This window comes from Poromitra crassiceps, assembly GCF_964638095.1.
Source record: "Poromitra crassiceps genome assembly, chromosome: 1".
NCBI lineage: Eukaryota > Metazoa > Chordata > Actinopteri > Beryciformes > Melamphaidae > Poromitra > Poromitra crassiceps.
Window position 1 is genome coordinate 12,648,930 of NC_139623.1, and position 12,193 is coordinate 12,661,122.

At 43.5% G+C, this 12,193-nt stretch overlaps 1 protein-coding gene across 1 annotated transcript in view; it reads left to right on the forward strand.

Moving 5' to 3' along the window:
- Positions 1-12,193, forward strand: part of adam22 (ADAM metallopeptidase domain 22) — a gene marked incomplete at both ends in the record, with an annotated part of 99,165 nt that overhangs the window by 9,545 nt on the left and 77,427 nt on the right. The window lies entirely within an intron of this gene.

Consider the following 12,193-nt stretch of genomic DNA (forward strand, 5'->3'; position numbering starts at 1 on the left):
TCACCCTCACTCTCATCCCCAGATCCCTCTCACCCTCACTCTCATCCCCAGATCCCTCTCACCCTCACTCTCATCCCCAGATCCCTCTCTCACCCTCACTCTCATCCCAGATCCCTCTCACCCTCACTCTCATCCCCAGATCCCTCTCACCCTCACTCTCATCCCCAGATCCCTCTCTCACCCTCACTCTCATCCCAGATCCCTCTCTCACCCTCACTCTCATCCCCAGATCCCTCTCTCACCCTCACTCTCATCCCCAGATCCCTCTCTCACCCTCACTCTCATCCCCGGAGCCGTCTCACTATCCTGCACTCCACTGTTCACTGATGCCTTGCTTGACAGCTCAACCTATTGTGTCATTGTGTGTACAGATAGATTTCATGCCAGTCAGAATCAACTCTGCTGGTGTGTGTGGGAGGTATTTTAGTTGAATGAGCCAACATGGTTTTTGGCTCCCAGTAGCAAGACCTAGTTCTCTCAGATTGATCAATGAGTAGCTCTGCTGTGTGTTTAAATGTTGCTGTTGTTATCATCATGGTCTTTTTTTGAACGACCCTTTCAGAGTGTTTGCCTACAGTGAACGTTTAGGCATCATGTTAAAAAGTCCCATGTGTCAGTCTCCCAAAAAAAAAAAAGTCTCGTGAAAACCCGCTATTGATTTCAAAGCACGTGTGCTTTTTGGACACATGTTGGTTTTCATATATGAGCAAGATTTTCGTTTTGTATTCAAACACTTATGTCAGTGCACAGGTGAAATGTTTTTTTCTTCTTCGCATTGTCACTTGCCATTTAATTTCCACGTGTAAAAATGGTAACCTGATGCTGCCGCCTGCCAGATGGTTTGTGATTTGTCGTGTGATCGTGATCTCATGATCTCGCGCGAATCCAGCTCCCCCGCAAGGTTAGCTACACGAAGAATCAGGAAAACTAACATATGTCTAAAAAGCACACGTGCTTTTCATTCATGTGTTTTTTGTGTTTTTTTTTGTAGAGGTCTTTGTTTGGACCAATAAACAGCTAAGAAAGCTGCCCTGAATAGAATGATGAGTGAATGTGTGCGTTGTCATTTAGCTGGGTCATCAGCACGTGGCGTATTGACTCAAGTATGACTGTCTATGGGGGGGTCACGGGGTCATTACTCCCCCTAGCTGTCTTTGTCTTCGGCCCGCTCCAAATTGCCATTCATGGGATTGGACTGAGCTGAAAATGTGCTTGGTGTTGGGGGTTGCCTTTTTTTTATCATCCCATTTACCTCCCCAACACACACACACACACACACACACACACACACACACACACACACACACACACACACACACACACACACACACACACACACACACCCTCTTCGTAGCCCCCACCCTCCCACCTGCTCACGCTGAATAATACATGGTGCTGTAAGATTAAAGAGAGCTGCTCAAATGGGATGCGTGTGTCATGGCGTCCATCCCCTGTCCGCTGTGTGGTGAAAGCGGAACATTCAGTTGACGTATGTGTACACAAACACAAAACACACGCACACATGCACGCACGCACACACGCACGCACGCGTGCACGCACACACGTGCACACACAGTTAGTAAATCCAGTAATGTTTGAGTCGAAGACAGTGGTTGAGTCAGTTTGGGCTTTGCTTATACAACAGTTATTACACCACTCTGTGCATTGTTTGGAAACCATAGACCAGGCAGAGATGGCCCTCTCAACTTGTGTATTTATCATATTTACATTAGATAGAAAAGCAGTTGTTGTGGTAACACATATTCATCTAATTCTATTCCATCAGCTCCCTTCGGAATAACTCTTTATTCACATTTGAACCTACATAACTGTTGACCGTTATATAAACAAGCAGCCTGGCCATCCGGTGTGTATGTTTAGCGCGCATCTGTGTGTGTGTGTGTGTGTGTGTGCACGCGCGCGCGTGTGTGTGTGTGTGTGTGTGTGTGTGTGTGTGTGTGTGAGAGAGAGAGAGAGAGAGAGAGAGAGACAGAAGGTATGAGTACAGACAGTGAAAAGCTTGGGTAGATAGGTACAACAGGGACCAGAGAGTTTGCTAACTGCTACGTGTTATGAAACAAGCTGCTGCCTGCAGCACAAAAGGAGGTGGGCTTCTCCATCTCCTCATGTGAGATGTTGTCAAGACACTGACAGACACACATGATATGATCAACTACTCTAGTCTCAGACACAAATTCTCTATGCTAATGCCCAGGGTCAATTACAAGCAATGCTAAATGCATTATTCATCGTTTCAAAAGTGTGGCTGCATTGGGGATGACAGCATTGGTGAGGGGGTGGAGGGAGGTGCTTCTGGTGTGTGTGTGCGTGTGGAGGGGAGGAGGAGGAGGAGGGGGTGGGACATACAGCGTTGATATAATTGGATCTAACTATCAATGTTTGGGAAGACCAAACATTTGTCCCATGGTCCAATGGTTTGATGAATGTGTCCATATGTGTGGTGCATCCGTGCATGTGTGATTACGTGTGCTGTTGTGTGTGTATTGGTTTGTGTGTATGAGAGAGACAAAGTGGTTATTCTCACCAATGTGATTTGAAATAGGGCCATATGATTTCCGCAAAATGAAAAACAAAAACAATAACAACAACAACAGGCGGAATCATACCGTATTGCAGAATTTTCCATCATTTGGCTAAATCAAAGTAGGCCTAATACGGTAATCAAAACAAAAATACACCTAATTATTGTAGTAGTGTAACCTAAATGATTTCATCATTGTAAAATAGGCCTAGAGAAATGATTCCGTTTTCAATTGGGGTGTTTTGAGTGAAGGGTCAGTTTGGGGGGATACGTATGGCCCTAATTTGAACCCTCTGTGATACCTCTCTGACGGTATCACAGCAGGGTAGGATAGTGTCCGTGGGATAATGTCCATGTAAAATGACAATGTCAAATGTCCAGTAAAAGTCCTTCATTTTAAAGGAACATTCAGCAACGTTTTTGTGTTAAAATAAGTGTTAAATGGCTCTATATTCTGACAGCAATCACTGAAATAGAGTATTTGGTCAGTGACTTGAAACCTCCAACCTCCCGCTGTCCTCTATCTCTCTCCTGTAGTCCTGCAGGCAGGGTGGAGGTATCTCCGCAACTGTAAGTCGTAGAGACTCACGGATGGCGGCATTGGATTCGGGGTGAAAAAATATATGTAGTTTTTATAGGCATCGCGATCCGACCTTCCGTTTCCCAGAAAATGTCAACTTTTCTCTGATTGGATCAAAATTGGCGCCGTCCTCAAACTATCCTATGAGTTACGGTTGCGGAGATACGTCCGCCCTGCATGCAGGACTACAGGAGAGAGATAGAGGACAGTGGGGGGTTGGGGGTTTCAAGTCACTGACCAAACACTATTTCAGTGATTGCTGTCAGAATACTGAGCCAATTAACACTTATTTTAACACAAAAACATCGCTGAATGTACCTTTAAGTAGGGATGGGGAGTGTGTGTGTGTGTGTGTGTGTGTGTGTGGGGGGGGGGGGGGGTAGGATAGTGTCTGTGGGATAATGTCCATGGCGGAGACTCCAGTCGTTGCAGAGCCGGTTGTGATCGGGGGGGGGGGGGGGGGGGGGGGGTCCTGATTTGTGGCGGCTTTTGGCTCTCATTGAAGAGGCGAATGGCAGTTGGGTATAGCTGTCCCTGTGATGAGAGGTTCTGGTACTTAGGTAGCTTCTGGTACTCACTTATGTGTTTGTAAGTTAACTCTGTCTAGCAGGGGTGACAAGGAACTTACAAGTCATTCTTCTGGTTCTTGATCAACCACTACCTGGACCAGCGTGGCTTGGACATCTTGCTGCAGTAAGCTGGCGATACCAAGCTCTGCGGTTTGGCGTCTACGGTTGGACCGGCCCAGATTGTGTCTGGTTTGCATTCAAATTATGTTTGGGAGATCCAGAATACCCAAACGTGATAGTATGGCATGTAGATCATCTGATAGTTTGTTGCTGGTTCCAGAAGTAGTCTGCTAGCTCCCAGCTAGCCAGTAGTAATTCCAAATGCTGTCCACTCCCTGTGTGATTATCATGAAATGACTCTTCACACAGCCGGCCGACTGCATCGGTAAATCGGGTACCCCGGAAATAGGATGTCAGTACTTGGCTAGAGCTCCCCCTAGTGGGAAACCTGCAATAATATAAACAAAATCCTAGTAAGTACTAAAACTAAATTGGAAAGATAGTATTAAAAAAATAAACGGAAATGTTCTCTGATTAATATCGTGATTAATCATTTCTTGTCTGAAGGCCGTAGCGTAACAAACCCTGAAAAGGTTGCTGCTGTGTTGGCTGGTTTGGCCTCAGGTGGAGAAGTAGCACAGAGAAGTGGTGTTTTAATTAGGGATAACAAGAATGGATTGAAAGAAATGAGCCTTGGACAGAAAAGGGAAGGATCAATAAACAGTTGGAGGAAAAAGACGAGGAAAAGAGAACAAGAAAAGAAAATGTATTCATCTTTGTTTCACTTTCACTCTCAGCCTTTTTTCACCCTTACAGAACAGAGAAGTGCACATGCCATTAGACTGACAGCTAGCTCATGTTGACTTCATGACTTACTTTGAATGGATGTTTGACATTGGACATTAGATCACTAACATGTGTGTACTGTGTAGGCCTCAGCGCTTGGACCATGAAAAACACTGATGCTGTGTGGTGTGCGTGCGTGTCCGTACTGTGCATGTGTGTGTGTGTGTGTGTGTGTGTGTGTGTGTGTGTGTGTGTGTGTTTATGTATTTGTCGCTTGTACACGTGGATGAGGTCCCCAATAGAGTACCGCAGGGATGACGTAGCTTTGTAGGCTTTATCCAGAAATCGCCGCCATTTGGTTCTTCAGTGGAAAAGTCTATGGGGTTTTAGAATGGGGATTTCACTTAAAGGGCCCATATTTTGCTAATATAATGTATTATTATTTTATTGTTGGCCTCCAGTAGAGTAACTTATTGCATCATTCATAGTTGAAAAAACTCAGTTTATCTTGTACTGGCTCTCACTGCCCCCTGCAGTTCACCCTCTGACTGAAACGCTCTGTTTTAGGTCCTGTCCCTGAACCCCCACCCTCCGGAAAATACCCCAGGAGGGCAGCGCGAGGAGTTTTTGTGTTTGGTCGCGGTACGTGATGCCCCGCTCGGCCAGCCGCCGAAGGAAATGTCCGGGCCGAGCCGAGCTAGGGGATAGATAGCTAGGGGGATGTTGATATATCAATTGATAGCCTTGCTTGTTACGCCCAAGTCACGTTTGTTATTGATGGTCAAATTCGTTTTGACAATCCCTTGCTCGTTTATATAATTGTTTTACAGCTCCCCGCCCTGCCCGGGGAGCTTCACACTATTGTCGTCACATTCAAGCCACAACACAACAGCTAATGTAGCTAGTTAGCTAACTTCCCAAATGCTTGTGACTATAGTGTGCCTCTCCTAGCAAAGGCTACACGGACCAAACCAAAATGAGGACTTGGAGAAGTCGGCAAGTTGGACTAACGTTACAAGTTCTGAAAATGTGTGCCTTCGTCATTCATCGGTTGTTCATGTCTATGAAAGGCAGCTGTGCTGCTAGGCTAATAGCAAGTGCTAACGTTACCCAGCCGGTGGTAAGTAACGTTAGCGCTTCCTAGCTGCTAGGTACAACCGATGCTGGAATGAGACACATATTTTCAGAACTTACCACTTCAGTCCTACATCCTGGCTCACTTCCAAGTCGTCTCCTTGTTTTGTGTGAAAGTGAAAGGCAGATACGGCCGAGACGAGTGGAAATTAGCAGCGCTACTGTCGGTCGGTAGTGTACATGTCCTCGGCAGTGTACTGGAGCAATGTCAACACAGGGAAGGGTGGGGGCTAGGGCGTGCGCGCGATGCGCGCCGGCGGCAACGCTTTGTTGCCAGGGTAACAAGTCCTGCCTGACGTCACCAGAACTATGGTTCTCGCACAAAATCGGCATAAATCCATGTCATCTCGTCTACGAGAGTTCATGGGCGGGAGGGGGGGTTCATGGGGGTAACATTAAAACACTTTCACATATTTATTTGAAGCTTAGCCCATGTTTAATATGACCATCCAAGATTGTAACAACATATATATGATACAAAATTAAGAAATGCATAATAGGGCCCCTTTAAATGCATAAAATAAGGTCTGTGGTTCACAAAAGTTTAAGGGAACGTGAATTTGGGTTCAGCATGATACTCTTCACAAACGTGAATCACTTTTATTCCTTTTGAAGCGTTTTCTAAAAATCGTGTTAAAAACCCCCCATTTACATTACAAAAGTCATCAAAGTTATTCACATTTGTGAAGATTATCCTGCTGAACCGAAATTCGCATTCCCATAAACTTTTGTTAACCACAGACCTTATTTTATGCATTTAAGCAACACCCCCATGTTAAATCCCATAGACTTCTTCCTCTCACGAACCCGGAAGTATACTTACATTATTTACATTCCTGTGCATGTGATGGAACCCTCCGGCTTCATCATCCACCTGGCGTCCCTCCTTGCATCCTGACTTTGCTAAAACCCGACTCTGCTCTTCTCCTGCCATCTCTCCTTCTCCACCTCCATCTCTCTCTCCCTCTGTTCCCCAGCTCTGTAGTTTATTGCAGAGAGGCATGATGTGATTTACTGTGGACTTAATGAGAAAAACACAGAGGGCAGTTTGTGTGTGTGTGTGTGTGTGTGTGTGTGTGTGTGTGTGTGTGTGTGTGTGTGTGTGTGTGTGTGTGTGTGTGTGTGTGTGTGTGTGTGTGTGTGTGTTTGTGCACGTGTGTTTGTGCATGTGTGTGCGTGCGAGAGAGAGGAATGGAGAGAGAAAGAGAGGGAGAGAGAGAAAGAAAAATAGTGAAGGATGGAGAGAGAGAGAAAGACGGAGAGTTGCAAATCAAAGAGCACAGAGGGAGAGAGATGTGGATGTCCTTCATGCACCCTTGGTGTGTGTGTGTGTGTGTGTCTGTGTGTGTGTGTGTGTGTGTGTGTGTGTGTGTGTGTGTACATGTGTACATGTGCACATGTGTACATGTGCGTGTGCATGCATGGGTGTGTGGATATGATCTGTATAAAAGCAATTTAGATAATAACATTTTGTACATACAGAAAAACACATGTAAACACTGTGAATTTGAAAAAGTAGTGTCTCTCTTTATTTGCAAAACATTTTGAAAAGCCCATAAATCATAGATTTAACGCATTGTTTCCTCTCAATATGAAAATTTGGACAGATACAGATAACCAATATTAACTTTGCTGTTATTTTGCTCATTGGACCGATACGATATACTTCATACAAAATGACTAACATCTGCGATACAAATATGATTGCCGATATATTGTGCATCCATGCTACTTTTTCTTTCTTTCTTTCTTTTTCAATCTAGCCCCAGGCAGGGCTTATCGCTCTGATCTGTGTCATCTGATCACACGCACGCACGCAGGGCGCAGGCACAGACACACACACACACACACACACACACACACACACACACACACACACACACACACACACACACACACACACACACACACACACACACACACACACACACACACACACACACACACACACACACACACACACACACACACACACACACACACACACACACACACACACTTTAGCTGGATCAATATCACAGCCGGAGATGTGTATATGAATGTGTGCATGGCTGCATGTGTGTCCGTTTGTGTGTTTGTGTCTATGAGCTAACATACTCACATAAAGTATATTGCTGAACTGGCTCAGTTCCAGTTCCACTTCCAGAATTGTGTGTGTGTGTGTGTGTGTGTGTGTGTGTGTGTGTGTGTGTGTGTGTGTGTGTGTGTGTGTGTGTGTGTGTGTGTGTGTGTGTGTGTGTGTGTGTGTGTGTGTGTGTGTGTGTGTGTGTGTGTACGTGGGGTCCTGTATACTGTATGCAATGTGTGTATGTTTGTGTGTAATTATGGGTGGCAGGAGGGCAGAGTTCAGCATCATTGAACATTGAAGGAGGTGTGTTGTGATGAAGAAGGGTAGATAGGAGCAGGGGTTAATTTGGAAGTGGATAGCAGTGAGGGTGTGTGTGTGTGGGGGGGGCGGGGGTAGAGAGACACGCGTGTCCTTTCCCCTGCAGGCATTCTGTATGGTTGCAGGGAGATAAACAGGGTTATGTTAGGGGTAAGGTTAGGGAGGAGGGCCCATCTTTTGTCTTAGAGCCACTTCATGTATGGAGGATTAGTGGAGACAAAAAGAGAGATCCAGGCAGCAGACAGGGACTGAAGGAAGAGCGTCGTCGGTTTCTCAACAGGAAAATATACTAATGTGTGTTTAAAGGCTATAGATTAGTCCTTTTCTCCTCATTCATGCTGAATAAACAGCCATGTATCAACTGAAAGTATAGTACGCTGTTATGAGATTGCCACCTGAGAAGAACCACATTAAGATATTTTAGCAGTACAGAGAATCTGATGTACCAAGGTCTTGGTTATTTGATAGATACTTAAAGGGACAATTCACTGAAAAACGAGGCTGATTTATTTTGCACATGATCTCACACATATCTGAAAACTGTAAACACGTTTGCAGTCTTACAGTAATGAGAGTTGATTTGAATTAAGTTGATGCCAGTGATCTCATCCAAAGACTTGGAATTACAACCCAACGATTCAGCCCCTTCTGATGACAGCATCAACTTAACTCAAATCAACACTCAATAACTGTAAATCTAAATGAATGTTTGCAAAACTGTGTAAAGTTTTCAGATACCTGTATGTGTGAGATCATGTGCAAAATAAATCAGCATTGTTTTTCGGTGAATTGTCCCTTTAATGGAGAGCCGTTTTATTAAGACACACGCGGCACGCGGTCTGTCTGTCCGTCCGTCCGTCCGTTTGTCTGTCTGTCTGTCTGACTGTGTGTGCCACTCTCTCTCTCTCTGTAAATCCTGTTTACATGCTGCGGGGTTCAGCGGTACCATTCCACATACTTCACAGATACTGATCTTCTTGTTGTCTTTACGGCAATGCCCACAACATCCCCAGCCACTGCATTATTCAGGAGTCAACTGCACTTTACCGGTATGTTGCGTGCTGTAGAATAGGCTGTGTAATAGCCGGTATGTTGCGTGCTGTAGAATAGGCTGTGTAATAGCTGGTATGTTGCGTGCTGTAGAATAGGCTGTGTAATAGCCGGTATGTTGCGTGCTGTAGAATAGGCTGTGTAATAGCTGGTATGTTGCGTGCTGTAGAATAATCTGTGTAATAGCCAGTATGTTGCGTGCTGTAGAATAGGCTGTGTAATAGCTGGTATGTTGCGTGCTGTAGAATAAGCTGTGTAATAGCTGGTATGTTGCGTGCTGTAGAATAGGCTGTGTAATAGCTGGTATGTTGCGTGCTGTAGAATAGGGGTGGGACAAAATATCGATACTCACGGTATCGCGATATTTCCACTTGCGATACGTTATCGATACACTGGCACCAAGTATCGATATGTTTATTTAAAAAAAAAAAAATTAATAAACAGGCTAAAATATTATGCTGTGTGTGGTAGTTCAAACATAGTTTCAAGTTGACGTTTATTTATGTTTGTAGTTGAAACAAAAACATAAATACTGTAGGCTACATGAATGGAAATGTTTGATCATTAATATCTACTTTTAGAAATTATATAGGTAGGTAGGTTATATAGGTTTTCTTGTTTTAATAATAATAATAAAAAGACTTAATGTGTAACTTTTCCTCCGTGGTATCGAAAATGGTATGAGTGAGTGAATGAACTCTGAGAGAGTTCATGTCAATTCTGCTAATAAATACATAATACCTGCTTCTTGCCTTTTAGGGGTATTTTTTTCTCTTCAGTTACACAGGTATCGTGATGTATCGTCTTCCAATATATCGATTATCGCAGTATCGCTGTATCGTGATAATATCGTTATCGAGGGCCAAGTATCGTGACGATATCGTATCGTGAGCTACTCAGCGATTCCCACCCCTACTGTAGAATAATCTGTGTAATAGCTGGTATGTTGCGTGCTGTAGAATAATCTGTGTAATAGCTGGTATGTTGCGTGCTGTAGAATAATCTGTGTAATAGCTGGTATGTTACGTGCTGTAGAATAAGCTGTGTAATAGCTGGTATGTTACGTGCTGTAGAATAGGCTGTGTAATAGCCGGTATGTTGCGTGCTGTAGAATAATCTGTGTAATAGCTGGTATGTTGCGTGCTGTAGAATAATCTGTGTAATAGCTGGTATGTTGCGTGCTGTAGAATAATCTGTGTAATAGCCGGTATGTTGCGTGCTGTAGAATAATCTGTGTAATAGCTGGTATGTTGCGTGCTGTAGAATAATCTGTGTAATAGCCGGTATGTTGCGTGCTGTAGAATAATCTGTGTAATAGCTGGTATGTTGCGTGCTGTAGAATAATCTGTGTAATAGCTGGTATGTTGCGTGCTGTAGAATAATCTGTGTAATAGCTGGTATGTTGCGTGCTGTAGAATAGGCTGTCTAATAGCTGGTATGTTGCGTGCTGTAGAATAATCTGTGTAATAGCTGGTATGTTGCGTGCTGTAGAATAATCTGTGTAATAGCCAGTATGTTGCGTGCTGTAGAATAGGCTGTGTAATAGCCGGTATGTTGCGTGCTGTAGAATAGGCTGTGTAATAGCTGGTATGTTGCGTGCTGTAGAATAGGCTGTGTAATAGCCGGTATGTTGCGTGCTGTAGAATAGGCTGTGTAATAGCTGGTATGTTGCGTGCTGTAGAATAATCTGTGTAATAGCCAGTATGTTGCGTGCTGTAGAATAGGCTGTGTAATAGCTGGTATGTTGCGTGCTGTAGAATAAGCTGTGTAATAGCTGGTATGTTGCGTGCTGTAGAATAGGCTGTGTAATAGCTGGTATGTTGCGTGCTGTAGAATAGGGGTGGGACAAAATATCGATACTCACGGTATCGCGATATTTCCACTTGCGATACGTTATCGATACACTGGCACCAAGTATCGATATGTTTATTTAAAAAAAAAAAAATTAATAAACAGGCTAAAATATTATGCTGTGTGTGGTAGTTCAAACATAGTTTCAAGTTGACGTTTATTTATGTTTGTAGTTGAAACAAAAACATAAATACTGTAGGCTACATGAATGGAAATGTTTGATCATTAATATCTACTTTTAGAAATTATATAGGTAGGTAGGTTATATAGGTTTTCTTGTTTTAATAATAATAATAAAAAGACTTAATGTGTAACTTTTCCTCCGTGGTATCGAAAATGGTATGAGTGAGTGAATGAACTCTGAGAGAGTTCATGTCAATTCTGCTAATAAATACATAATACCTGCTTCTTGCCTTTTAGGGGTATTTTTTTCTCTTCAGTTACACAGGTATCGTGATGTATCGTCTTCCAATATATCGATTATCGCAGTATCGCTGTATCGTGATAATATCGTTATCGAGGGCCAAGTATCGTGACGATATCGTATCGTGAGCTACTCAGCGATTCCCACCCCTACTGTAGAATAATCTGTGTAATAGCTGGTATGTTGCGTGCTGTAGAATAATCTGTGTAATAGCTGGTATGTTGCGTGCTGTAGAATAATCTGTGTAATAGCTGGTATGTTACGTGCTGTAGAATAAGCTGTGTAATAGCTGGTATGTTACGTGCTGTAGAATAGGCTGTGTAATAGCCGGTATGTTGCGTGCTGTAGAATAATCTGTGTAATAGCTGGTATGTTGCGTGCTGTAGAATAATCTGTGTAATAGCTGGTATGTTGCGTGCTGTAGAATAATCTGTGTAATAGCCGGTATGTTGCGTGCTGTAGAATAATCTGTGTAATAGCTGGTATGTTGCGTGCTGTAGAATAATCTGTGTAATAGCCGGTATGTTGCGTGCTGTAGAATAATCTGTGTAATAGCTGGTATGTTGCGTGCTGTAGAATAATCTGTGTAATAGCTGGTATGTTGCGTGCTGTAGAATAATCTGTGTAATAGCTGGTATGTTGCGTGCTGTAGAATAGGCTGTCTAATAGCTGGTATGTTGCGTGCTGTAGAATAATCTGTGTAATAGCTGGTATGTTGCGTGCTGTAGAATAATCTGTGTAATAGCTGGTATGTTGCGTGCTGTAGAATAATCTGTGTAATAGCTGGTATGTTGCGTGCTGTAGAATAATCTGTGTAATAGCTGGTATGTTGCGTGCTGTAGAATAGGCTGTGTAATAGCCGGTATGTTGC